Genomic DNA, 24,527 nt, shown 5'->3' with positions numbered 1-24,527 from the left:
TTGACAGCAGTTTTCCTGGTGTAAAATACCCCGGCAGGTCGGAGAATCGCCGGGGGGTGGGCACAGCATAAATCCCGCCCGGCCGCCCCGCGATATTCTCCGGCAACCCCAAAAATCCCGGTGTCATGAAATGCGCCGCCTCGGAGAATGGCGAGGACCGGCGCAACGCAATGCACCCCGGGGCCACCCCAGTTCTCCGGGCCGGATGGGCTGAAGTCCCACCGACGTGACCACGGGTCACGCCAGCGTAAATCGAACCACCTATTTAGTGGCGTCAACCAGTTGTAATGGTTGACACCGGCCAGCGCGGAGGTAGGGGTCGGCATGGGGCAGCCACAGGAGAAGTGACGGCATGGCCGCAGGTGGGGGTGGGGGGGAGGGGGGTCGCTGGGGGAGAGGGGCTGGGGGGGTTGGAGAGGATGCATGATGGATAGAAAGCTGGTTAGCAGTTAGCAGACAGAAAGCAAAACATTGGAATAACTGTGTCTTTTTCTGATTGACAGGCTGTGACTAGTGGGGTACTGCAGGGATCTGTGCTGGGACCCCAACTGTTCACATTGTAGCATTGTGGATAGCACAATCGCTTCACAGCTCCAGGGTCCCAGGTTCGATTCCGGCTTGGGTCACTGTCTGTGCGGAGTCTGCACATCCTCCCCGTGTGTGCGTGGGTTTCCTCCGGGTGCTCCGGTTTCCTCCCACAGTCCAAAAGATGTGCAGGTTAGGTGGATTGGCCATGATAAATTGCCCTTAGTGTCCAAAATTGCCCTTAGTGTTGGGTGGGGTTACTGGGTTATGGGGATAGGGTGGAGTTGTTGACCTTGGGTAGGGTGCTCTTTCCAAGAGCCGGTGCAGACTCGATGGGCTGAATGGCCTCCTTCTGCACTGTAAATTCTATGAAAAATAGTTCTGTGAAAAATAAATTCTGTGAAAAGTTGTTTTCTGCATCCGAGGAAACGTACACAGTGTGTACATAGTAGACAAAATGAACAATCAACAGAGAACATTGACAAATGGTACATTGACAAACAGTGATCGGAACAAGGGGCCACTAAAAGTGAATACGTGAGCAAGAGCAGCATAGGGCATCATGAATAGTGTTCTTACAGGGAACTGATCAGTCCGAGGGGGAGTCATTGATGAGTCTTGTAGCTGTGGGGAAGAAGCTGTTCCTACGTCTGGATGTGCGAGTCTTCAGACTTTTGTACCTTCTGCCTGATGGAAGGGTCTGGAAGAAGGCAATGCCTGGGTGGGAGGGGTCTCTGATAATTCTGTCTGCCTTCCTGAGGCAGTGGGAGGTGTGTACAGAATCAATGTGAAGGTGGCAAGCTTGTGTGATACGTTAGGTTGAGTTCACCACACTGGAAGGGATGGAGGGGAGAAACTCCACAGAATATGTCTCAGAGATGATTGTGAAACTGGTCAGGAAAAAGGGCTTTGCCACTCCCCCGGAGGTGGACTGCAGCCCAGGTCGGTTCGACAGTGGACAGAATCGGGGAACCACCACAGGCCATAATCGTGAAGTTCCACAAATATCAGGATAAGGAACGGATCCTGAGATGGGCGAAAGGGTGTATTTTGGGGGGGGAAGGACATTCCATCCACTTGTACCAAGACATTGGGCGGTCCTGGCCAAGCGCCGCGCCAAGTTTAACAATGCCAAATCCACTCTCTACAAGAGCAAGGTGTGGTTTGTCATGCTCTAATAATAATAATAATAATAATTCCCCACCCAGGGGAAAAGGAATTCTCCTTCTTCTCCCACGTGTATAAGGCCTCCTCAAGGATAGATGTTTTTGTTCCAGGAAAGAGGGACTTCCAAGGGTAACAAAGCCGGAATTCTCCAGCATTTTAATCCCCGACCAGGCGCTGCATTACATTGATGTTTAATTGGAGAAGAGTTGGGCCCAACACCCCCCCCCCCCCCCCCCCACCCATGGAGCTGGATACAGCTCTTCTTGCCGATGAGGAATTCAATGCTAAAATATCCGAAGCCATCAACAATTATGTATCCTGCAACCAGAATGGGGAGGTCTCACCCTCCAAGTTCTGGGAGGCACTGAAGGCGGTGATCATAGCTTATAGCGCTCTTAGGGACAGGAGGAGAGGGAAACCAAACAGCGGCTAATTAACTCAATACTGAAGGTGGATCGGCAGTACTACCATAGTGAATATTGAGTACAGGCTCAATCATGAACTGTTAAAAGTTAATAATTGCATTGTTAACCTGCTACTCTGTAATTATGATATTATGATATTTGGCATGATATTGTACATGATATGTATAAACGCATTCTCGTATATGTAAGTATCAAATGTTCTCTACTCTACCCGGATGACCTGCTCCTCGACATGTCGAATCCCCTAGCCAGCATGGGAAAGATACTCAGACGCCTCAGGGAGTTTGGGGCCTTCTCAGATTACAAACTAAACCGGGGAAGAGCAAAATCTTTCCAGTAAACTCCCCGAGAGGGAGGAGCAGGGCTGGAGGAACTACTGTTTATAGTGACCCAAACCAAGTTCAGGTTCCTGGTTATCCAGGTTGCCCACATCTGGAAGAGGCTCTACAAATGGAAGGTCTCCAGAGGAGGTAAAGAGGGACCTGCAAAGATGGGACTCACTCCTTCTTTCACTAGCCAGAAGGGTACACATGATCAAAATGAACGTGCTGTCTAGGTTCCTTTTCGTATTTAGATCGCTCCCGATCTTCATCCCCAAATCATTCTTCACCAAGGTCGACAAATTAATCATGGCCTTCGTCTAGGAGGGAAGAGTGCCTCGAATACGGAAATCTCTTTGACAACGAGGGCTGCACTGGCCCTACCAAATCTTCTGTTCTATCACTGGCCATTCAACACGGAGAGGGTGAGGTTGTGGCTAAGGGAGCCGGAGGCAGACTGGGTCTGAACTCCTGCATAGGGACCCCTCTCCGAGCGCTGACCACCGTGTCACCCCCGGCCCCCCACACACATACTTCAGAAGCCCAGTGGTAGGAGCCACCCTAAGGACGTGGAAATAGTTTAGGCGCCATTTTGAACTGGGCAAGATGTCCTTTGGGGCCCCCATCTGCAATACACACAGGTTCGCACCGGTAGGGATGGATATGACATTTGAGGCTTGGGAGAGAGACGGAGGGATGCCGATGGTAGAGGACAGGCATGTGGACGACAGACTTGGACTCGAGATGGAGCCATGCCTGTCTGTGATGGTCTTTGGGGTGTCAGAGCACCAGAGCTCTGGACAGGAAAAGAGGCGGAAGCCCTGGCCTTCGCCACTCTGATCTCCAGCCGGAGAATTCGGCTGGGGTGGAAGTCGGCAGCACCGCCCGGGCCTCGGAATGGCTCTCAGATGGTCCTAAGAGGGTCCGAGCAGAGATTCCACACCACATGGAGCAAATTCACAAGCCTATTTACAGACCTGCTTACAACCAGCAGCCAGCCTGGACAGGGGGAGGGGAGGGGGGGGAGAGCTGGCTATGGGGGGAAGGGGAGAGGGGAAATAAGGGAGTGTGGGGAACAGAAAAGGGGGGGATAGAGGTAGCTGACCAGAGAGAGAAGAGCTTGAGGGGAACAGGAATGGAATGGGGAAGAGGGCCTCCTACTCGAGGAAGCACAGGCCTCCCTGTACAGGGAGAAACGTGGTAACAAGGAGGTTCACCCTCCCTGAAAGACCTAAAGACCAAGGTCTTCGGCCAACGGAGAATCCCACCCATTTTATTTCAGAAGTTTTTGATGCAGAGGGATACAGGCTTATTAAATTAATAGTATTGTAATGACTCCTGCTCATGATGACCGCCCACTCTGCACTCACTTCCCACTTTCTTGCATTATTACACAGTGTTGCATCATTGGGGAATAGCTCTTGCATTTGTAAAATGGCTCTTCATTGGCTTCTTAATTGGCGACACATTTCACCCATCGGGATTTCTGACCTCACTTGATAATCTGTCGCTGGGATATCCAGAGGGAGGTAATATGATTATTGTGTGGTTACTAGCCCGAAGCACCTTTTGCCCATTTTCATTGCTCTGCCACCTTTGAACCCACCTCCAACATCCTGGGAAAACTCTCTCTATGATATCCAAGCTCGACTGCCTAAGACACGGGTTATAGCCCACACTCCTTCCAATCTGTCATGACCATGTTTATATCGTCAACGCACTTTGACAAATTACTGAATAATGATACCAAATAAAGCATGAACAGGTCACATTAAACATTGATACTGAAGATAAATAATCTGTTATCAGGCAGCCTAATCAAGTGCTGGGATACATCCCAATGTCATTTGGCTGTAAATTAAAGCAGGTTTCACGAACCTTGTCTAGGTCACTACTACACGAGTCTGTCTTCATACATATGTCAATCACGTTTCTGTACTATAGTCTCTAAATAGAGGAGCAGAGTCTTTCTATAATATTTTAGCTATAGTGAAGAGATGTTCTGTACTCGATCCATTATTTAAGAAGGCCAGGAGAAATAAATTAAAGAAATTGCAGGGCTAACATATTACTGTGTGGGAATTTGCGTCCAGCGACGCTAGAATCATGAAACACGATTGTGTGGAGAATCGTGAGCGAGGCGAAAATCGTAGCCGGGCAGCAGGCGCCCAATGGGATGCCATGCTCCGGTGACTCAACAGCAGCGTCAATGCGTTCTACGAGTAAACGGCATTAGCATATCATTAATGGGCCTGACCCGGTATTCCACGGGGTCCCATGATGAGCTGCTTCCGTCAGGGGGATTTACCGTTGGCGGGTTTCACTTGTGGTTTTACAAATCAGGAAACAGGCATTGTGGCTCCTAACAACAAAGAAAAAAGAAACGTACAGCACAGGAACAGGCCCTTTGGCCCTCCAAGCCTCTGCCGATGATGCTGCCGGTCTAAACTAAAATCTTCTACACTTCCTGGGTCCGTATCCCTCTATTCCCATCCTATTCATGTATTTGTCAAGATGCCCCTTAAGTGTCACTATCGTCCCTGCTTCCACCATCTCCTCCGGCAGCGAGTTCCAGGCACCCACTACCCTCTGTGTAAAGAAACTTGCCACTTACATCTCCTCTAAACCTTGCCCCTCGCACCTTAAACCTATTGTGGTGAATGTAACTAGATAATTCACACTATGTCTTTGTAAGCGCAGTAGCGTTATCCGACCACTACGGGGAGTAGCTATGGGATTGCTCAGGAGCTTGTACAGGGCTCCACCCTTGGCTCCGCCCATGACTCCTCCCCCTACTGCTGCTGTATAAATACCCTTGTCCAGAGTCAACCTGCAGTTCACTGAGAGTTCATCAACGGGTAACAGGCTGGCTCTGTAGTAAGTCGATTAAAGCCTAGATTCATATCGGAAACACGTGTCTGGTGAATTGATGGTTCCATCACCTATGCCCCCTAGTAATTGACCCCTCTACCTGGGGAAAAAGCCTCTGACTATCTACTCCGTCTATGCCCCTCATAATTTTGTAGACCTCTATCAGGTCGCCCCTCAACCTCCGTCGTTCCAGTGAGAACAAACTGAGTTCATTCAACCGCTCCTCATAGCTAATGCCCTCCATACCAGGCAACATCCTGGTAAATCTCTTCTGCACCCTCTCTAAAGCCTCCACATCCTTCTGGTAGTGTGGCGACCAGAATTGAATACTATTTTCCAAGTGTGGCCTAACTAAGGTTCTACACAGCTACAACATGACTTGCCGATTCTTATACTCAATGCCCCGGCCAATGAAGGCAAGCATGTCGTATGCCTTCTTGACTACCTTCTCCACCTGTGTTGCCTCTTTCAGTGACCTGTGGACCTGTACACCTAGATCTCTCTGACTGTCAATACTCTTGAGGGTTCTACCATTCACTGTATATTCCCTACCTGCATTAGACCTTCCAAAATGCATTACCTCACATTTGTCCAGATTAAACTCCATCTGCCATCTCTCCGCCCAAGTCTCCAAATGATCTAAATCCTGCTGTATCCTCTGACAGTCCTCATCGCTATCCACAATTCCACCAACCTTTGTGTCGTCTGCAAACTTATTAATCAGACCAGTTACATTTTCCTCCAAATCATTTATATATACTACGAACAGCAAAGGTCTCAGCACTGATCCCTGTGGAACACCACTAGTCACAGCCCTCCAATCAGAAAAGCACCCTTCCATTGCTACTCTCTGCCTTCTATGACCTAGCCAGTTTTGTATCCATCCTGTGTGACTTCTCTTTTTGTACCAGACTGCCATGAGGGACCTTGTCAAAGGCCTTACTGAAGTCCATATCGACAACATCCACTGCCCGACCTGCATTAAGCATCTTTGTGACGCCTTCAAAAAACTCTATCAAGTTAGTAAGACACGATAGAGATTTTTGAAGAGGTCACAAAGATGACCTCTCCTGAGGGAGGGAGAGGAGGTAGGACATATTCCCAGAGACCATCCCGTGGGGTGCCGATCCTGCCGCTGGCAGGGCTGACTGAGGGCGGTGGGGGGTAACTGCCAGGACCAGGGGATAGGTAGTGGGGTCGGGGTAACCCCTCCAGAGACTGGGATGTCCAGGCACGGATCTACACTGCTGCAGCCTTGCTGCGCACCTCAGTGACCACACACCATGGGCCGTGATTGCGCAGAGTGGCACTGGCTGTATTGGTGGCACCACCTCTCACCCCTGCACTCCACTCCCATCACTCCACCAACACCCCCCTCCCCCACAACTGTGTTTCACAGTGGGGCAACACACAGACTACCCAAGGGGGATACCCACAGTAGCCTCTACAGGAGGGCGGCGGATGGGACTGCAGAGAGTACCACCGGGATGGGCAGTGTCAGCCACCGGTACCCTTACCGGCAGTGACGGGTGCTGCCAGAGGCCCCTGCGATACTGGATACCGATGGGGCACAGGGTGCGGTGCAGAGGGCAGAGTCCCAGGGGAAACAGCCGGGGGTGGGCATGGACATGGGGGAAGAGGAACTGGAGCCAGACAGTGAGAATGGAGAGCCGTTCACCCAACAGGCTGAGGAGGAGATGGGAAAGAGGAGCCGCATTTGACCATGTGTGTACCAGCAGCGCGTGTCAATCGAGGACGTGTCGGACTGGGCATGTTGTCGAAGGGTCTGGCTGAGCATGGGGCAGTGCGACATATCTGTTGGATCATGGTGCACTTGGAACAGTGGGGGTATGGGGGAGGACGCTCAGTCCCAATGGCCATCAAAGTGACGGTCGCCCTGAACCTTTACACCATGGAGTCCTTCCAGGCCCTGAGCTGGGACCTGTCCCGGATCTCACAGAGCTCAGTGCACAGGTGCAATCATGCTGTAATGGAGGCCCTCTATGCCCAATTGGAAAACATATCAAGTTCAATGTGCAATGAGCCCACCAGGATGCCCGGGTAGCGGGGTTCACCGCTAACACTTGGGTACCCCAGGACCAGGGGGTGATCGATGTATGCATGTCCCCTACGAGTACCGGCCCATGATACAAACTGAATGGGGTTCCACTCGATGAAGGTGCAGCTGGTTTGTGACCATGAGCTGCGCATCATGTACGTCTGCGCCCGATACCCGGGCAGTGTGCACGATGCCTTGATCCTGGCTCGCTCGACACATCCCCGGATGACAGAGGTTATCCGCTGCGGTGGTGGCTGATGATAACTATCCAAAGGTTAGAAACCAATGCAGAGGCCTGCTATAATGACGGCCATGCAGCGACCAGGATCGTGATTGAGCAGTGCTTCGACATTCTTCAGATGCAGTTCAGATGCCTGCACCTCTCTGGAAGGGCCCTTCAATAGAGTGCTAGGAGTCTCCTGCATCGTGGTGGCCTGCTGCTTCCTCCACAAGGTCGCGCAGCAGAGGGCTAACATGCTGGGTGGGGTGAATGCGAGGCCACGTCCGACAAGGAGGACGTGGAGGATGGGCAGAACATGGGGCCCAGGCAGGCACAGAAGGCCGCACAACGCGTGTGCCAGGGCTGGGGGGGGGGCACAGGATGCTCTGATCGCGTGCAAGTTCACCGACTAGGAGGCCTGGCCGACGGTACATACATCCCATCCCACCGCGGCCAACCATCCCTCGCATGACCACCCGTCCTAAACCCCCCCCCCCCCGCAACCCACTTTGTGATTGCTAACTGTGGGTGCAGCCCCTGGGTTGGCAGTAACACTGGGCGAGATTCTCCGCCGGTGCGATGCTCCATTTTGCCGGCAGCCCGGGGGTTTCCCTACGGCGAAATGGAGAATCCCGCTTGTGGGTTCAGGCAGCAATGTGGCGCGACGGGGCGGAAAATCCCGCCGAGTGGGTCTGGTCCATGGAATGGAGGATGATGACAATCCACTCTGCAATGAGCCCTGGTGCTCCGCATCGTTTGATAATGTCTGGCTCCTGCCCATGGCAGCTCTTTCCAGCGCCCGCCTGGTTGATCCTTGAACATGTGCTCACCATTCGATCACACGGTGCCACCGAACCCTTGGGGTGGTGTGAATGTGGTGCCGGGAGGTGGGGGGCGCAGGACGCTCTGATCGCGTGCAAGTTCACTGACTAGGAGGCCTGGCCGACAGTACATACATCCCATCCCACCGCGGCCAACCATCCCTCACATGACCGCCCCCCCCCCCCCCCCCCCCCCCCGTTGGCGCTGTGGTGGGGTTTGGGGCTGTGGGTGGGTTGGGGGAGGGGGAGGGGCGGAGTAACGAGGCGAAGTGCGAGATCCAACATGTCTCCAGTCTGTGACCGCCTCCATCGTCCGGCCATCTCCCCCCCACCAGCCCCCCCCCCCCCCCACCCCCGCAAGCAGCCCAGCCCATTCTTCACACCCTCCTGAGAGAACACCAAGGTAGTTTGGAGCTTTTTTGCACAAGTGTATATTTTGCAAATAACATCACTATAAAGGTTTGTGCCGTGGCAGCTAACGCTATCCCGAGCAAATCTAACTGGTATATACCTTTCTGGCCTCATGGGCCCCAACACAACGTCCAGGAAGTGCATCAGGGGTGGTGGCAGCCTGCTGCAAATCCATCCCTGTGACAAGGGTCCCCTTTGGTGGCTGTCCTCAGGAGCTACTGGGCCTGGATGGGCCCAGCAGTTACTAGGATGGCCTAAGGGGAGTGGTGCCATCCTATTCTGCCCACTGCCTGTCGTATGCGTCAGAAGGAGGGGTTTGGGGGTTTGAGGTACTGTGGTGTTCCGGCACCTCCCCTGCAGGAATCACCGGCACGGGCCCCATTCGCTCTTCCTTCCTATGGGTGCTCCAGGGCCTCCAGGCTTCTCCGTGGGATGGACTAGCCGTATAAATGTTGTGACTACCAGGGCAGGACAAAGACAGGGAATCCTACGGTGAGTAACTTAGCAACAGGGTTGTTGTGATGGGAGACTTTAATTTCCCCAATATTGACCTTGACTCACTTAGTGCTAGGGGCTTGGGCGGGGCAGAGTTTGTAAGGAGCATCCAGGAGGGCTTCTTAAAACATTGAGAACCAAAACGAAGAGGTGTTGGGCGTCCTGAAAAATATTAAGGTGTATAAGTCCCCAGGGCCTGATGGGATCTACCTCAGAATACTGAAGGAGGCTAGAGAGGAAATTGCTGAGGCCTTGACAGAAATCTTTGGATCCTCACTGTATTCAAGTGATGTCCCGGAGGACTGGAGAATAGCCAATGTTGTTCCTTTGTTTAAGAAGGGTAGCAAGGATAATCCAGGGAACTCTAGGCATGTGAGCCTTACGTAGTGGTAGGGAAATTACTGGAGAGAATTCTTCGAGACAGGATCAAATCCCATTTGGAAACAAGTGAACGTATTAGTTAGAGGCAGCACTGTTTTGTGAAGGGGAGGTTGTGTCTCACTAACTTGATAGAGTTTGGTCAGAGGAGGTTGATAGAGGAGGTCACAAAGATGATTGATGCAGGTAGGGCAGTGGATGGTGTCTCTATGGACTTCAGTAAGGCCTTTGACAAGGTCCCTCATGGCAGACTGGTACAAAAGATGAAGTCACATCTGATCAGAGGTGAGCTGGCAAGATGGATACAGAACTGGCTAGGCCATAGAAGGCAGAGAGTAGCAATGGAAGGGTGCTTTTCTGATTGGAGGGCTGGAACTAGTGGTGTCCGCAGGGATCAGTGCTGGGACCTTTGCTGTTCGTAGTATATATAAATGATTTGGAGGAAAATGTAACTGGTCTGATTAGTAAGTTTGTGGAAGTCACAAAAGTTCGTGCAATTGTGGATAGCGATGAGGACTGTCAGAGGACACAGCAGGATTTATATCGTTTGGAAACTTGGGCGGAGAGATGGCAGATGGAGTTTAATCCAGACAATTGTGAGGTAATGCATTTTGGAAGATCTAACACAGGTAGAACCCTCAAGAATATTGACAGTCAGAGAGATCTGGGAAGTACAGGTCCACAGGTCACTGAAAGGGGCAACACAGGTGGAGAAGGTAGTCAAGAAGGCATACGGCATGCTTGCTTTCATTGGCCGGGGCATTGAGTATAAAAATTGACAAGTGATGTTGCAGCTGTATAGACCCTTAGATAGGCCACACTTTGAGTATCATGTTCAATTTTGGTCGCCACACTATCAGAAGGATGTGGAGGCTTTAGAGAGGGTGCAGAAGAGATTTACCAGGATGTTGCCTGGTATGTAGGGCATTATCTATGATTAGAGGTTCAATAATTGGTTTATTCTCACTGGAATGAAGGAGGTTGAGGGGTGACCTGATTGAGGTCAACAAAATTATATGGGGCATAGACAGAGTGGATATTCAGAGACTTTTTCTCAGGGTAGAGGGGTCAATTACTGGGGGCATAGGTTTAAGGTGCGAGGGGTAAGGTTTAGAGGAAATGTATGAGGCAAGTTTTTTAAACAGAGGGTAGTGGGTGCCTGGAACTCGCTGCCAGAGGAGTTGGTGGAAGCAGGGATGATAGTGACATTTAAGGGGCATCTTGACAAATACATGAATAGGATGGGAAAAGAGGGATACGGACCACGGAAGTGTAGAAGATTTTAGTTTCGATGGGCAGCATGGTCCGCGCGCAGGCTTGGAGGCCGAAGGGCCTGTTACTGTCCTGTAGTTTTCTTTGTTCTTTGTTCTTTGTTTATGGTATATAGAAATGATTTGAAGGAAAATTTAATTGGTCCGATTAATAAGTTTGTAGACGACACAAAGATTGGTGGAATTGCGGTTTGCGATGTGGACTGTCAGAGGATACAGCAGGATATAGATAGGTTCTTTGAGAAGGTGACCAAACAGGTGGACGAGGGTAAAGCAGTTGATGCGGTGCATATGGATTTCAGTAAAGCGTTTGATAAGGTTCTCCATGGTAGGCTATTTCAGAAAATAGGGAGGCATGGGATTCAGGGTGATTAAGCAGTTTGGATCAGAAATTGGCTAGCTGTAAGAAGGCAGAGGGTGGTGGTTGATGGGAAATGTTCAGCCTGGAGTTCAGTGACTAGTGGTGTACCACAAGGATCTGTTTGGAGTCACTGCTGTTTGTCATTTTTATAAATGACCTGGAGGAAGGTGTAGAAGGATGGGTGAGTAAATTTGCGGATGACATTAAAGTCGGTGGAGTTGTGGACAGTGCAGAAGGATGTTGCAGGTTACAGAGGGTCATGGATAAGTTGCAGAGTTGGGCTGTGAGGTGGCAAATGGAGTTTAATACAGAAAAGTGTGAGGTGATTCATTTTGGAAGGAGTAACAGGAATACAGAGTACTGGGCTAATGGTAAGATTCTTGGTAGTGTGGATGAGCAGAGAGATCTCGGTGACAATGTACATAGATCCCTGAAAGTTGCCACCCAGGCTGAGAGGATTATTAAGAAGGCGTACGGTGTGTTAGCTTTTATTGGTAGAGGGATTGAGTTTGGAGCCGAGGTCATGTTGCAGCTATACAAAACTCTGGTGCGGCCGCATTTGGAGTATTGCGGACAGTTCTGGTCGCCACATTATAGGAGGATGTGGAAGCATTGGAAAGGTTGCAGAGGAGACCAGGATGTTGCCTGGTGTGGAGGGAAGATCTTATGAGGAAAGGCTGAGGGACTTGAGGCTGTTTTCGTTAGAGAGAAGAAGGTTAAGAGGTGACTTAATAGAGGCATACAAGATGATCAGAGGATTAGATAGGGTGGACATTGAGAGCCTTTTTCCTCGGATGGTGATGTCCAGCACGAGGGGACATAGCTTTAAATTGAGGGGAGATGGATATAGGACAGATGTCAGAGGTAGGTTCTTTACTGAGAGAGTAGTAAGGGCGTGGAATGCCCTGCCAGCAACAGTAGTTGACTCGTCAACATTAAGGGCATTCAAATGCTCATTGGATAAACATATGGATGATAATGGAAGAGTGTAGATGGGCTTTAGATTGGTTTCACAGGTCGGTGCAACATCGAGGGCCGAAGGGTCTGTACTGCGCTGTAATGTTCTATGTTCTAATCTGGGACTGCAGCAGATCGTAAGGGAAGCAACAAGAGGGAAAACAGTACTTGAACTTATCATGCTGCATTCTACAGATGTATCTGTGCATGACAGTAATGGTAGGAGTGACCACCACACAATTCTTGTGGAGACAAAGCCCCTTCTTCACATTGAGGATACCCTCCATCTTGTTGTTTGGCACTACCACCATGCTAAATGGGACAGACTTCAAACAGATCTAGCAACTCAAGACTGGACATCCATGAGGCGCTGTGGACCATCAGCAGCAGAATTGTATTCAACCACAATCTGTAGCCTCATGGCCCGGCATAGGGGGCAGCACGGTAGCATTGTGGTAGCACAATTGCTTCACAGCTCCAGGGTCCCAGGTTCGATTCCGGCTTGGGTCACTATCTGTGCGGAGTCTGCACATCTTCCCCGTGTGTGCGTGGGTTTCCTCCGGGTGCTCCGGTTACCTCCCACAGTCCAAAGATGTACAGGTTAGGTGGATTGGCCATGATAAATTGCCCTTAGTGTCCAAAATTGCCCTTAGTGTTAGATGGGGTTACTGGGCTATGGGGATAGGGTGGAGGTGTTAACCTTGGCTAGGGTGCTCTTTCCAAGAGCCGGTGCAGACTCGATGGGCCGAATGGCCTCCTTCTGCACTGTAAATTCTATAATTCTATGATATCCCACACTGTATCATTACCGCCAAGCTAGGGGATAAACCCTGGCTCAATGAAGAGTGCAGGAGGGCATTCCAGCAGCAACACCAAGCCTAAAAATTAGGTGAGGACCTGGGAAAGTTTGCTTGCCAAACAGCATAAGCAGCAAGTAATAGACAGAGCTAAGCAATTTCACAACTAATGGATAGAATCTAAGCTCTGCAGGCCTGCAGCATCCAGCTGTGAATGGTGGTGAACAATTGAACAACTCATTGGAAGAGGAGGTTCCACAAGTATCCCCGTCCTCAGTGATGGAGGAGCTCAGCACATCAGTGCAAAAGACAAGGCTGAGGCATTCTCAACAATCTTCAGCCAGAAGTGTTGAGCAGATGATCTATCTTGGCCTCCGCCAGTGGTCCCCTGAATCACAGATGTCAGGCTTCAGCCAATTCAATTCACGCCACGTCGTGTCAGAAAATGGTTGAAGACCCTGACAATATTCTGCCAATAGTAGTGAAGAAACATGGACAAAAGTGCTGAATTACAGAGATGAGGTGAGAGTGACTGCCCTTGAATTCAAGGCAGCATTTGACCGACTATAGCATCAAGGAACCCGAGCAAAACTAGAGTCAAAGGGAATCAGGGGTGATCCCTCGACTGGTTGGAATCATACCTGGCACAAAGGAAGATGGCTGTAGTTGTTGGGGGTCAATCATCTTTTATTTTTATTTTTATATTCATTTACGGGGTGTGGCCGTCGCTGGTTCGGCCAGAATTTATTGCCCATGCCGAGTTGCCCTTCAGAAGTTGGTTGTCTTCTTGAACTGCTGCAGCACCTGAGGTGTAGGTACACACACTGTGCTGTTAGGGAGGGAGTTGCAGGATGTTGCCCCAGCGAAAGTGAAGGAATGGCGATATATTTCCAAGTCAGGATGGTGAGTGACTTGGAGGGGAACCTCCAGGTGCTGGAGTTCCCAAGTATCTGCTGCTCTTGTCCTTCTAGATGGTACGGCAGCATGTTAGCACAAGGGCGGCACGGTAGCATAGTGGTTAGCCCTGCGGCTTCACAGAGTTAGAGATCTGGGTTTGATTCCCGGCTTGAATCACTCTCTGTGCAGAGTCTGCACGTTCTCCCTGTGTCTGCATGGATTTCCTCCCCCCACAAGTCCCAGTAGTGGAGGGTTTGAATGTTTGTGGAAGGTGGAGCAATCAAGTAGCACTCTTTCCCCTTAGTTTCTGTGGCCAATAGCACCCGGTTTCCCTGGGTTTCTGTGGCTATGACTCATCTTTCATTCTCACTCCACAGTATAAATATTTCCCACTTTCTCTGTCTGTTAGCTTTGACAAAGAGTCATCGGACTCGAAACGTTAGCTCTTTTCTCTCCCTACAGATGCTGCCAGACCTGCTGAGATTTTCCAGCATTTTCTCTTTTGAGCAATCAAGTAGTCCGCTTTGTCCTGGATAATGTTGAGCTTCTTGAGTGTTGTTGGAGCAGCACTCACGCAGGTAAGTGGAGAATATTCCATTACACTCCTGACTTGTGCCTTGTAGATGGTGGACAGGCTTTGGAGAGGTTGGGAGCTGAGTTACTCGCCGTAGGATTCCCTGTCTTTGTCCTGCTCTGGTAGTCACAACATGTATATGGCTAGTCCAGGTCAGTTTTTGATCAATGGTAACCCCAGGACGTTGCTTGATGGGGATTCAGTGATGGTAACCCCATTGTATGTCATGGGGCGATGGTTAGATCCTCTCTGGTAGGAGATGGTCATTGCCTGGCACTTATGTGGCGTGAATGTAACTTGCCACTTGTCAGCCCAAGCCTGGATATTGCCCAGGTCTTGCTGCATTTAGACATGGACTGCTTCATTAGCTGAGGATTCTGAGGAGTCTAGGCTCCCGCACATCACTACAGGAGTTCCTCAGCTTAGTGTCTGAGGCCCAACCACCTTAGCTGCTTCATCAATGACCTCCCTTCCATCATAAGGTCAGAAATGGGATGTTCGTTGATGACTAGACAATGATTAGTACCATTCATGACTCCTTGACATTCAATGACATTACCATCACTGAATCCTCCACTATAAACATCTTGGGGGATTAGCATTGACCAGAAACTGAACTGGACTTGCCATATAAATACTGTGGCTACAAGAGCAGGTCAAAGGCTAGGAATCCTGTGGTGAGTAACACACCTCCTGACTCCTCAAAAGCCTGTGCAGAAGCTTTGCCACTTCCATGCCTATTGGTCCACTATACACATTCAGAACCAATGAACCTTGGAGTGACAGTAGGGTGTATAAGAAAAAGTTTTGGAAAAAAAGTGAATCATTCAAAACTTTTCCTATGTTGAAAAGAAAATCAGTTCGCTACAAACTATCCAGAACCTGAAAGTATCAACAACAAAATCACAAACCCTTGACCCACTTAACATTCATAGACCCGTTCATTGCAGAAGGAGATCATTCAGCCCATCAAATCTGCACTAACCCTCTGAAAGAGCAACCTACCTTGGGACAGGCCCCCTCTCTAAACCCGTATCCTAGTAACCCCACCCAACCATTTGTCACTAAGGGGCAATTTAGCATCGCCAGTTTGCCTAACCAACACATTTTTGGACTGTGGGAGGGAACCGCAGTACCAGGAGGAAACCCACACACACACACGGGGAGAAAGTGCAGACTCCACACAGACTGTGACCCGAGGCTGGAATTGAACCCAGGTCCCTGGCGCTGTAAGGCAGCAGTGCTAACCACTTTGAAACATTGTGAAATTCACAGCAGAGGTCAAAGATCCTGACTGCAAATCAGACAAGGTTTTCTCTGAGGTTTTGCTGTTTCAATAAGCTTAATCGATGTCTGGGGCGGGATTCTCAGCTCCCGCGCCGAGTTGAAGAATCGCCGGGTGGGGAGCAAATCACATGATGCCGTTCTGACGCCGGTCCAATGGCGCGGCGGCGGTCGGGATTCGCGCCCGGCCATTCTCCGTGCTCGACGGGCTGAATGCCCGCCGAGTTCGGCCGAGTCTCGCTGCCGCCGTTCGCATGCTGTCCTACCCAGCAGGTCCTCGGTGTTCATGCTGCGGGGGCCATCCTGGTGGGGGGGTGGGGGGAATTCGACTCCAGGGGGCCTCTACAGTGGCCTGGCCCACGATCGGGGCCTACCGATCGGGGCGTACCAATTGGCAGGCTGGCTTATCCCGGGGGGGGGACCTATGTTCCTCCGCGCCGGGCCCGTGTAGGGCATCGCCATGTTGCCTGGGGGCCGGCGTGGAGAAGGCAACCCACGCGCATGTGGGAACCCACGCCAGCTGAGGCGCACATGTGCGAACTCGCGCCGTCCGTGGCACGCATGCGCGAACCTGTGCTGATGCTCGTATCGGCAGCTGGAGCAGCGTGAGACTCTCCAGTGCCGTACTGCCCCCCTGTGCAACGCAGGATCGCTGCTCCTAGGGGCCAGATTATGTCATCGTAAAATGCTCTGGCCTTTTCGACGGCGTCAACACATAGCCCCAGGATCGGTGACTCCCGCCCCTGAGCTCTCTGCAAAGCTTCATTCTGTATACTTAGCTGAGAGCCCAGACAACCATTAGAGTACTATATTTTATGTATTAATTCTAAGAATGATTCATAGGAACTAATGATTGATGGGTTTTTTGAGACTTCTGATTATGCTGACATGAGGAAACCTCTGGGAAATACATGTTAAAAGATCAACAGTTCACACATATGTGTGGTATCCTTAATGTAATAAACATAATCATAAAATGGGGCCTCACGGTGGCATGGTGGTTAGCATCAATGCTTCACAGCTCCAGGGTCCCAGGTTCGATTCCCGGCTGGGTCACTGTCTGTGTGGAGTCTGCACGTCCTCCCCGTGTGTGCGTGGGTTTCCTCCGGGTGCTCCGGTTTCCTCCCACAGTCGGGTTAGGTGGATTGGCCATGCTAAATTGCCCGTAGTGTAAGGTTAATGGGGGGATTGTTGGGTTACGGGTATACGGGTTACGTGGGGTGATCATTGCTCGGCACAACATTGAGGGCCGAAGGGCCTGTTCTGTGCTGTACTGTTCTATGTTCTAAAACATTTGCCAATGAGCCAAAATGTAGACATTAGGGACAGTTGATCAGACGTTTAGTCTAAGATATAGGGCGGGATTCTCCGAGCCCGCGTCAGGTCGGAAAATCGGCGGGGACGTGGGAAATTCCCGCCATGCTGCTCCGACGCCGGGACGCGATTCGCCAGTGACCGGAGAATCGGCGTCAATCGCGCCCGCGCAGTCGCCACGGCGCTGGTCGACCGGCCGAACTCCCGTTGAATTCCACCGAGTCCCGCCCGCGTGGTTCCAACCTGGTACCACCCAGCGGGAGATCGGACCTGCGGCCACGGTGGACGTCCTGGTGGGGCGGCGGGGGGAATCTGACTCCAGTGGTCCTCCATTTGGTCCAGGCCCGCGATCGGGGCAACCAATCGGCGGGCATCCGCGATAGTCCGCGCGGGTTCGCTTTAGGTCTCCACCATGTTAATCTCTGGGTTAATCCCAGATCTGAAGGGGTTGGATTATGAGGAGAGGTTGAGTAGACTGGGACTGTACTCGTTGGAATTTAGTAGGATGAGGGGGGATCTTATAGAAACATTTAAAATTATGAAGGGAATAGATAGGATAGATGCGGGCAGGTTGTTTCCACTGGCGGGTGACAGCAGAACTAGGGGACATAGCCTCAAAATAAGGGGAAGTAGATTTAGGACTGAGTTTAGGAGGAACTTCTTCACCCAAAGGGTTGTGAATCTATGGAATTTCTTGCCCAGTGAAGCAATTGAAGCTCCTTCATTACATGTTTTTAAGGTAAAGATAGATAGTTTTTTGAAGAATAAAGGGATTAAGGGTGATGGTGTTCGGGCCGGAAAGTGGAGCTGAGTCCACAAAAGATCAGCCATGATCTAATTGAATGGCGGAGCAGGCTCGAGGGGCCAGATGGCCTACTCCTGCTCCTAGTTCTTATGTTTTTATGTTCTTATGTTGCTCGGCGCCGGCGTGGAGACGGCCATCGTTTGCATGTGCGGACCCGCCCCGGCCATGCAGGGCTGCCTTCCGGTGCTGGTTTAGCTCACTGAGCTAAATCGCTGGCTTTTAAAGCAGACCAAGCAGGCCAGCAGGACGGTTCGATTCCCATACCAGCTTCCCCGGACAGGCGCCGGAATGTGGCGACTAGGGGCTTTTCACAGTAACTTCATTGAAGCCTACTCGTGACAATAAGCGATTTTCATTTCATTTTCATCGTCGCCCGCCACAGAGACTGAAGTTATAGACTGAATGTTGCATTACCTTGTGATCCGTTTACACATCTGTACATATTGTTTCTTCCTAATTTATTATCTGCCCTCTATCTGCACTAGACACCTTCCCATGTAAATACGTTCACATACTTTAGTCAGGCTCCTACACACACACACTCACTATTATTTGACCTGTACATATTTTTTTAAAGTAAAAAAAATAATGTCATAATATACACACAGGTATATGATGGTGCACAGACAGGCAGTGATTGACACACAGGATGACCAATGAACACACAGAACCCAGCAGTCAATCACCAGACAGGACACAACCACTATAAAGCCAGAGGGCACTAGTTTTCCTGCTCTCTTGGGATCCAGCCTCTGAGATAGTCAGAGCCTGTGAGCAACAACTAGAACATACACCATGTGGTAGGAAGATAGTCTGGTCAGGTTAGCCTCAGGTCTCCAGTCAACTCAGCATAGTGTCAACCCACAGTTAAAGTATGTATGATAGTTAAGAGTTCAATAAAATCGAGATGCATTTCTTCAAGTGTTAGAAGCCTGTCTCTCTCACCACTGCAGTAAACGCAGTCCTCACAGACCCAGCTTACCCAACACATCAGAGACATAAAGGAAGAGAGATATGCAGACTTTGGGGAGGCAATTCTAGATTCAGGGCCGAGGCAACTGAAGGAATAGCTGTCAAATGGTAGAACAAAGAAACTGGAAAATGCACAATATGCTCAGTTTTCAAAGATAGAGAGGAGTGTGGCCAAGGAGGAATTTAAAAACAATGTACCAGTCTGCTGCAATAGTGAATTGAAGGCAGAGAATCATTAGAATAACTGGACAGTGTCATTAAAGATAAATGGCAAAGTGATGACAGTCAAACTGACTGGTGCTCAGGCCAACTTCATCAACCTGTCCAATGTAAAAAAGGTGCGGGTTGCACAAAAAATAGTTACCCAAATGGTATTGCACAAGTTGACATTTTCTGTGGGGCGTGTGAGGAGCTACAGCTCGCCGACAAGTCTATCGTGCAGACAGTGCTGCAACAGGCCCTCATCCTTCAGGAGGCTCCATACTGAATGATTTCCCTGAAATACTCCAAGGTTTTAGTACATTGCCATACACCTACAAGATTCAATTGAAGGAAGATGCAAAGCCTGTACTTCATGCACCAAAATATATGCTGGCGCCATTAAGGGATAAACTAAAGGCAGAGTTCGAGAGAATGACTGCCACACCAAATCCAACCACCCCCCTCACCAACCTCTCACCACCCCCATGCTATCCCCTGAATCTCCACCCTAACAGGATCCGCTTTTGGGCGATCAACAAGGCGAAGGCGACATCTGCCTCCGCGCCCCTTTCCAACCCCGGCTGGTCCGACACCCCGAATATGGCTCGGGTCCAGTTTCACGTGCACCACTTTAGAGATTACCCTAAAAACCTCCTTCCAGTAATTCTCCAGCTTTGGACATGACCAATACATATGAACGTGTTTTGTGGGGCACTCCCCACAACATTCACACACATCTTCTACCACCTCAAAGAGTCAGCTCATCCTCGCCCTTGTAAGGTGTGCTCTATACACCACCTTCAGCTGCATCAGGCCCAACCTCGCACACGAGGTGGAGACGTTTACTCTCTGGTGTACCTCACATCAGAACCCCTCCTCCATACCGTTTCCCAACTATTCCTCCCACTTTGCCTTGATCCCTTCCAGCGGCGCCTTCCCCTCCTCCAAAATAACCCCTTCTCCAGTCACCCTGTCGTCAGCACCTTCTCCAGCAATGTGGAAGCCAGCTCTACTGGGAAGATCTGTATCTCCTTTCTGGCAAAGTCTTGAACCTGCATGTATCTAAATATTTCCTCCTGTTCCAGCCCATATTTCACTCCCAACTCCTTCAATCCCGCAAACCGACCCCCAAGAAACAAATCTTTTAGTGTCCTAAGTCCTTTCTCCTCGCATCTCCGTAAATTTCCATCCCACTTCCCTGGCTCAAATCTATGGTTCCCCCAAATCGGCATTTCCCTTGACCCTGCCCTCAACCCGGAGTGCTGGCGAAACTACCTTCAAATTCTCAACGAAGCGATTACTATCAGACTCCCTGACTATTGCTAGGGCATTTTAATGGGCCTTTGAAGAGTCAACCGCATTGCTGATGGTCTGCAGTCACAGGTAAAACAGGCCGGGTAAGGACAGCAAGTTTCTTTCCCTAAAAGTCATTGATGAACCAGATGGGCTTTTACCACAATCGAGAATGGTTTCATTTTTTATTCTTCAATCTAAGCTTTTTAATTACGGATGTTTTATTGAATTCAAATTCCACCATCTGCCATGCTGGGATTCAAACCCGGGTGCCCAGTGCAATACCTTGAGTCTCTGGATTACTAGTCCAGTAACAATACTACCTCCCTATAAGATCATGGCTTAGAACATAGAGCATAGAACATACAGTGCAGAAGGAGGCCATTCAGCCCATCGAGTCTGCACCGACCCACTTAAACCCTCACTTCCACCCTATCCCTGTAACCCAATAGCCCCCCCTAACCTTTCTTTTTTGATCACTAAGGGCAATTTATCATGGCCAATCCACCTAACCTGCAAGTCTTTGGACCGTGGGAGGAAACCGGAGCACCTGGAGGAAACCCACGCAGACACGAGTGGAACTTGCAGACTCTGCACAGACAGTGACCCAGCGGGGAACTGAACCTGGGACCCTGGTGCTGTGAAGCCACAGGGCTGATCATGTGTGCTACTGTGCTGCCCTACTTGAAATGTTTTAATTATTCACAAATTAGTACTTATTAGCAATTCAACACGGGTGAGGATCATTTGTAAAATCTGACATTGAGCAAAGTCTCATCCTGTTTGCCTTTTTATAATATTCTCTCTTGCAGCAATCAGACTTGTTGAAACGACTTCATCAAATGTTGATCTAATGGTTGCAAATTCACACACAAGACTCTCTAACATTCTGCACGTAGGCCCTTTTCCACAATAGGATTATAGCCAAAGTTGAAGAGATGGTTGTGAATGCTGGTAGCTTTGATATATGGTATCAGTTTCTTTACATCAAGTAAACAACTTCATGGCAGATGCATCAATGATGTCTGGAGATTACAGAGTGCAACTGTACATATTATTCACACACATAAAATGGCATGCCCAGATTTTCTTTCTCTATTCCATTTGTGTTCTATCCTATTTTTATGAGCACTTTATGTTTGTAGATTTAACTGATCATTACTTCAAACATTTATTAATAACCAGAAAAAACCAAAGGCAACAGGAGGAACAATCTTTTAATGCAATGATTGGTTAGGACCTGGAATGCACTGCCTGAGAGTTTGGTAGATGCAGATGCAATCGTGGCTTTCATTGATTATTACCTTAAGAAAATATGCAGGGCTACAAGGAAAAGAAAACTAATTATTAAGGTTGATTTTGTGAATGTACTGCTGGCATAGAGGTTTTCCAGTGCCCTATAAAAAGATTTATGGTGCTGATTGACATCTGTGCTTGAATTGCAGATGTGCATTCCCCAACTGAAAATCTTAGCCTTGGAGCTGATAACAGAGATACAGCTAGTTGTCTTCATGCATTCTTTTACTGTGAATAGTTTTGTTTGTTGCAGTTACCAGAAAGAACATTGTCTAATAAATCTGCTTGATGTGATCTAAGCAGTAAACCGATGCCAACTGAAAAAAGACTTTCAGTTCCATATAGAACGCATTTACTTCGATATCTAGGTAATTGCTCTTGTGTAAGTGCTTTGAGACAATGGCCTTGAAATTCCTCAGAGCTGTTCTCAGTCTGCTGCTATCACTTCACCTGAATTGTGTTGGAGACCACATTTTTGGAATTTTTTTTTTACAGTGCAGAAGGAGGCCAGTCGACCCATCGAGTCTGCACTGGCCCTTAGAAAGAGCACCCTACCCAAACCCACACCTCCACCTTATCCCCGTAATCCCACCCAGGGGTGTCCCACTTATTACATTTGATTATGGCCAATCCACCTAACCCGCACGTCTTTTGGGACTTGTAGGAGGAAGCCGGAGCACCCGGAGGAAACCCCCGCAGACACAGGAAGAACGTGCAGACTCCACACAGACAGTGACACAAGCCGGGAATCGAACCCGGGACCCTGATGCTGTGAGGCAGAAGTACCAAGGTGGGGGGTAAGAAACAGAGGGGCTGAACGGTCCCTCTGCCTGTTCCTTGGGGGGGGGGGGGGGGGGATCCCATCAGCTGTCACAATGAGGGGCAAGATCAGCTGTGGCCCCACAAAGAGCAAACCAAAACTGGGCTGATGGGTCACCACCGCGCACCCGGTACGGGTTAACGCATATGACCGCTGACAAACTCAGCTTCCTACATCAGGGATTCCGAGCAAACCCCACTATAATCAGAGCTCAAGTAAACATGCCCAAAACATGCTCATACTCCTTTGTAAATCTGATATCAAACTAGAGGCGAGACTTTACGGAAATCGGCAAAGGCTGATGATAGGTGGGAAAAGCAGCATTGAGTCTGCCAATGGCAATGGTGACTTTTTGCACCTTATAGTGCTGGAACTTAGTGGCAAACACTTTCAGCCATGCGTTCCAGGCTGTATCGTTGATGAGATTGCGTCTAGTTGGCCCGCCCCGCCATCACCTCAGCGATGTGCCACATTTAATGGCCACCCCAGCGCACACCAGCCACACTTTGCAGGTCGTCGGGAAGTGATGGCTGCTCGGCAATCTGCCCCAAAAGTCTCCCACAGCTCCCCGGGGAGTTTACTCGATGCCGTTGTAGCTCACTGTGATATAATCTACGCGCTCAGAGTGGAAACCTACCAGCAAAGTCACAAACCTAGATTTAATTTTTTGGTTGTCATCTTCCAAAATTATATAAATTCTGCAATAGCCTCGACAGATCGGAGTGTGGAAAATGTGGACGGATGGAGAAGACAGGGAAACTTATGAGCGGAGTAGGGTATGGCATTTTGAAAGATTAGGCTTACCGACCACAAAGGTACAAACAAACACGAGCTTCATTGAAACTATGTTTACTCGGCAGGTTGTTAGGATAGACAGCTCGCTTGCAGGCCCCAAAGGCTGCCGATGTCATCAATGCGTCACGTGATTGGACTCTTAAAATTACCTTGTTCCAACTTGGAACAAACATGAATACAGAAACCCAATGTCCGGTGGTAACCATGGCAAAGGCGCTAGCGTACTTGGTGGCTCCCGCACGTGGAAGCACTTTTTGGTCCCGAGCACCCGCACATGCGGACAAACGACAAAAAAGAGGCAATGGAACAGTGAGGGGTGCGAGATCTTCTCTACCGGGGTATGTCTGCTTCTTACCTGACCAGAAGAACTTCAAAAGAAAGGCGGCAACAAACAGACCGGGAGATTTTTTCCGAGCGTGGCTGGAGGTGCGATAGCGGCGGGCTCCGGGACGGCACTTCCGGCGCAGTGGTTGACCGATCAACTGGTCGACTTTCTGACACACAAATTTCAGAATCAGAGGCTTGAAACCTCAGAAGATCTTGCCAGGGTAACTGACAAGTAATTCGAGCGGCTGTTGAAAGGTTGGAATCCCAGGCAACATCACTTTAAAATATGGAGGAGTCGGTGGCCGACCAGGAGGACCGGCTAGCCTTGTTAGAGGCGGAGATCACCTTGGTAGCGGAGAGTCAGAAGAAGCTCCGTGAGAAGGTAGATGAGCTCAAGAATCGTGAGAGACACCAAAGTCTCAGTGTGGTAGGGTTGCCAGAAGGGATCGCGGGTTCACAGGCCACAGATTATGTTGTGCGTATGTTTGATAAACTGATGGGAGAGAGAGTGGGCCTTTGATCGACCCCTCGAGGTGGACCAAGCGCACAGAGCGCTGAGGAAGAAGTCGAAGGCGGTTGAGCAGCCGAGAGTGATGGTGGTGCGCCTGCATTGATTCCTGGATAAGGAGAAAATTCTGCACTGGGTGAGGCAGAGGAATAAATGCACTTGGGAAGGGAACCTGGTCCGAATTTACATGGATTGAGGAGCGGAGCTGGCTAAGTGATAGGCTGGATTTAGCAGGGTTAAGGCGGCACTACACAAGGAAGGTGTGAAATTTGGGGTATTGTAAGAAGCTCGACTGTGGATCACGTACCAGAACCAGGAGTTCTACATGGACAGATGAAATGAAATGAAATGAAAATCGCATAA

General features: G+C 49.8%; 1 long non-coding RNA gene across 1 annotated transcript in view; it reads right to left on the bottom strand.

Annotated features, from left to right (window-relative positions):
* Positions 1–23,760, bottom strand: part of LOC119966015 — a 183,987-nt gene extending 160,227 nt beyond the window's left edge. Inside the window, exon 1 of the long non-coding RNA XR_005460658.1 lies at positions 23,685–23,760. This is a non-coding gene — a long non-coding RNA (uncharacterized LOC119966015). The remainder of the gene's footprint in view (positions 1–23,684) is intronic.
* Positions 23,761–24,527: the final 767 nt, after the last annotated feature.

This window comes from Scyliorhinus canicula, chromosome 5, assembly GCF_902713615.1.
Source record: "Scyliorhinus canicula chromosome 5, sScyCan1.1, whole genome shotgun sequence".
In the NCBI taxonomy this organism is placed as follows: Eukaryota; Metazoa; Chordata; class Chondrichthyes; order Carcharhiniformes; family Scyliorhinidae; genus Scyliorhinus; species Scyliorhinus canicula.
The sequence above is the reverse complement of the archived record's forward strand: the minus strand, read 5'-3'. Positions and strand labels throughout refer to the sequence as shown.